A 4,867-nucleotide genomic window follows, 5' to 3' on the forward strand; every position below is an offset into this window, starting at 1 on the left:
CCTACACTGCAAAAAATGACTTTCTTACATAGTATTTTTGTCTTCTTTTCAGTACAAATATTATTTAAATTAAAATGCTTGTTCTTGAGGAACAAAATGACCCAAGAAAATAAGTCTAGTTTTAGACAAAATAAATAAATAAAATACACACACATACATTAAGTGAAATTGTGCTTAAAACAAGCAAAAATATCTTCCAATAGTGTGAGAAAAAAAATCTTAAGTTTTCTTTTATTTTAAAAACTTAATTAAAACACAATTTTCTCACCCCAATGTTAGATATTTTTGATTGTTTAGGCACAAATTATCTTAAATTGTATATTTTTGTCTAAAAACTAGACATATTTTCTAAGGTAATTTTGCTCATCAAGAAAATACATCTTGATTTAAGAATTTTTAGTTTTTCTACTGAAAACAAGATAAGAAGTGTTAGAAAGTGATGTTTTGCATAGTGTAGAATCAATCACAGAGCTCTGTCTTGGAATTATTCAAACATTTCTCACTGTAACACTGTAATTTCTCACATTTAAGAAAACCGGTTGCATTAAACCATTCAAGTTTTAAAACGCATAGATTTGAGTACTGTGAACAAACAAATTGAGTCACATGCAGTTAAGCACTTATATTTAAATTCACACTACCTAAATATAAGTGCATAATTGCACAAGACTTAAGTTCAAAGTACTCAAATGTATGTCTTTTAAAACTTAATGGTCCAATGCAACCGATTTCCTTAAATGGTTTGAGTTAAGTTAACTGCTAAAAGCATATACTTGTCAGCAAAGGTAACGTTGATGCACCCTCATCTGGACAGACATCTCTTTGGACCCCTTTGGAAATATAAAAGTACATATAAGTATTTGGCATAATACTAATACACATATACAGATACACACACACACACACGACAAATCAAATGACATAAAGTTGTACATTTTAGAAAGTTTACTTTAACTGTACAAAGATACAACAATATATGATCAAAGAACTTCATAATGTCTTCATAACTTCTTACTTGATTTTGTGTGTTGATGTCCTCAGAGTCTCTGTGACGTTCTGCAGCTTTATTACAGTAGGCTACTTCAATATAGTTGTCTAGCAAACACAGAATAAAAATAGAATCACATACATCATAACACATCTATTTACTATTTTACCTCTTTGATTTAATAATTTCATTATTAAACTTACATCATTTTGGCCAGATTGCAGTGACATCAATTTCTTCAGTGTCTGGATCAGTCTGATGTTTTAGCTTCCACTGTTACTTCATTATATTTCTCTGTCAAACACAGAATTAAAAATTAAAATCACATTCATCATAACACATCTGTTTACCATTTAACTTGTTTGATTTTTAAAATTGAATGAATAAACTTACATCATCTTTACCCAGAAACCTCTTCAGCGTCCACAACGTTGACCACAGTGTACATGACCTCTGTAAACACAAACATGGATAGACTTCATATTTAAAGAGATGAAGAACAGCAAACATATTACATTAAAATATATTATGACTCCAAGCTTCTTTACAATTAGCATCTAGGTTCTCTAAACGTGAAGCTGGCTTTGTTACAAATCAATATAAAGCTATTAAAACCGTCTTGAAAAATAAGCAGCATCTACCAGCACTAAAGCAAAGAGCTTTTAAACAACAAAAGATCGTCTGTGTATCATTTAAAATAGCAGAGAGACACTTGCTAGCTGCTAACATTTCCAACACATTTCCAGTTACTGTTGATATGTTTGTTTTAAGCAAAGAACGTCTCATCTTGGCCTCTTTAAAGTTTTGTTTTTAAACATTTAAACATCGAATTGATTCTTTTAACAGCCCGGTTTGAATGTTACTTCGCGTATTTTTAACCTCATGTTTACCGCTGTGTACCATGTATACCCTTAATGTTTTACTGTTTGTGCTTTAAATTCAAACAGTTCTAGTTTAAAGACAAAAACAAATCATAGTAAATAACATAATATGAACAAATAGGCATCCGATCAGCGCGATGCAGACAAACTAATTAAATCAAACTTACCTTACTGTTGATGTGCAAGCAAACAAAGAGTAGTCCAGGCTGTAACGGTTCGCGATTTTGAATTTTCCCGTCAAGCCCATAGGTGAAGCGGTCGCACCTGAAGGGGCAGATGAGTGGGTGCAGGTGCATTCTGGGAAATGTAGTCCTTTGCTTTGGCGTTGTCACTGCTGTAGCATATGCTGCTGTAGATGTAAACTACGATTTCCAAGATCCATTTGATGCACTACAATCATTCCAGCCCAAGTTTGATTGATCCTCTGCTCGCACTTTATTATATACTTTTATATAATCCGCGTTTTCACACTATGCATTGTTCTTTATACTTGGACATTAATAAAAAATAAAAAATATTTCTATAAAGTTTAAAACATTGACAAAACATGTTTAGTTGACAAACATGTTAACAGTTATTTTGAATGATGCTCAGATTTTCTTAAATATAAAATCTTTGTGAATCAGCACTTACTTGATGAAATACAAAACTCTTTAAACATGCCTCAGGAATGATCTCTGGGTTTAGTTGATTAACTGCTAATCACTGGAAACATTGAACGTATACCTAAATGAATTCTTACTTAAATATAAGTAAATATAAACTAATGCTGAGTTAAGACATGTAACTTACTGAACTTACTTAATTACAACATGAACTCAAATTAATTTATTGTAAATGAATGTATTAACTAACAATGAAAAACATGTCATGTTAATGATGACTCTTCATTAGTTTATGATAGTATATGCCTTAACTCAGCTTTAGTTCATGTTAAAGTAAAAATACATGTATGTCTATTATCACTGTGATATATGGACCCTTATTATAAAGTCCCCATCTCTTTTATTTAAATTGATTGATTGAAGACAAACATGATAATATGTGGTCTGACTTTGTACAAGCATGCATTATCATATGCTAACAGTTACCTCCTCAGATAGACTACACATTGATTGGTGCCCGAACATTTTCCTTACAAGGGCCAAACCTGACTGAGGGCCGTGGGCCAAAAGTAAATGGTGTTGTGTTATATTAAAATTAAAGTTGCTCTGATAACCCCTAATTTATAATTTTCTAATATTTTAAAAATAAATAAGCAAACATTACTCTGTTTATGCATAACTAATGCAGTTTTATTTTCCAAGGCTTTTTGTAAAAAAAGAAATCATTTTGCCAATCAATTTTAAATATCCTTTTCTCTGTGTGCCCCTGCCAAAACCTCTTCATTTTTAGCCTGTAATACCCGAGTTCACTTAGTTTCGTGATGCATTTTATACACCTTCAAGTATGCATGAAACATAAAAAAATTCACTTTAATCCCTTGCATTTAATATTAATTTACATTTTTGTAATGTAAAAATACAACAAAAAATGATACATTTTAGAAAATGTTTAATTAAAAATATGATCATCTGCGTCAATAACTTTTATTCTTTTTCCTTATCTCACGTGGCATGATGGGCCAAATTAAAGATCTATTGTGGGCCAACTTTGGGCACCTCTGGATTAGAAGTACAGTAGCTGACAGGTATCTGCAGATATGTTTACCCAAGTTTGTCAGTCAGTATCACCGAACATGTTTTGCATTCACATGTGAAAGACTGTTTTTTAGATTATGGACCTGTCTATTGATATTTTTGTTTCTATTTTAAAAGATTTAATGAAATGTTAGGGTAGAATTATAATAACAATAGAAACAGTGAACTTCAAATCATGAGACATCAGCAAAATCAAGCAGCTTTACATTTCACTGACTAATTTATCAATATCCTAGCTAGCAAAAATGTGTTACATGATGTCATTTGAACGGCTTCTTTTAAACGATGTATGCAGCATTGAGAGAAACGTGCACAATATTCTGACCTAGGGCAGTTGGAGACATGTTTTCAAAGCGTTGGAAATAAATATTCTGGAATAACATTTGTTGCATTTCTCTTGAGTCAGAGACATAATTTTCACACATTAAAATTGTAATTGTGTCCATTGAATTTTAGTTATTTTGAATGATGCTAAGTTTCTTAAATAGACTAATTAAATTCTATTAATAATAAACGTATTTAGAAAACTTTTTTATGTACCACAATACTGTATGTGCTGTCTTAAAGAGACATGGTTAACCCCCCACCCCACCCCACTCAGCTCTGAAAACAAAGAAGACACCTCTACCTGTGGGTCATTAACATATAAAAAGCCCTTCACACCTCACACCCACCTCTCCTCACAAGGATTACTGGAAACTTCCACCAGTTCCTATATACATCCACAAACGTAAAGTTTCTGGATGTTTCACAAGTTTACTTTGCTGTATTACCTTTTCAAGCACTCTGCCTCAAAAATCTGGCAAACCTAAAGTTTAGCAGGGATTTCCCATCCCGTATTTGTCCGTATACAGCTCTTTTCATGCAGTGATCGTCCCAAAAAAATCCTATCGCTGCATCCTAATATATATAATATTTATAAGATTTATTATTTTTATAATTTATAAATATTTTATAATTTATTATTTATGATTCTGGAAATACCCAACATTCTGTGATTATTGTTTAATTTATATGGAAATTTAAAATGTATTATTAAACAAGATGCAGCAGTGAATTTAATTTCTATATTAATTATTCTTCCTGATATTTTAATTACAAATTTGTATTCTGGACTGTAACAAAGTAACACAAAAAGTTACAAAACTGTACCTCTGTCGCTGGGGTGGTAGGTTCATTTTTGTACCTTTATGTGTATACAACAAACTATAATGTTGTACCTTTTGTGGTACAATATTATACCCTAAGGACCTATTGTGTACCTTAGGAACAATTGTATACCAATTAAATTTTAGAAG

At 31.4% G+C, this 4,867-nt stretch overlaps 1 long non-coding RNA gene across 1 annotated transcript; it reads right to left on the reverse strand.

The window, feature by feature from the left end:
• Positions 1-451: 451 nt before the first annotated feature.
• Positions 452-2,545, reverse strand: LOC129424000 (uncharacterized). The gene is made up of 5 exons (XR_012359166.1): positions 2,037-2,545; positions 1,382-1,441; positions 1,192-1,282; positions 1,016-1,095; positions 452-830 (listed from the first exon to the last, which is right to left on the reverse strand). It is a non-coding gene; the product is annotated as an uncharacterized lncRNA (long non-coding RNA).
• Between the last annotated feature and the right edge of the window lie 2,322 nt (positions 2,546-4,867).

This window comes from Misgurnus anguillicaudatus, chromosome 19 (assembly GCF_027580225.2).
Source record: "Misgurnus anguillicaudatus chromosome 19, ASM2758022v2, whole genome shotgun sequence".
NCBI classification, from domain to species: domain Eukaryota; kingdom Metazoa; phylum Chordata; class Actinopteri; order Cypriniformes; family Cobitidae; genus Misgurnus; species Misgurnus anguillicaudatus.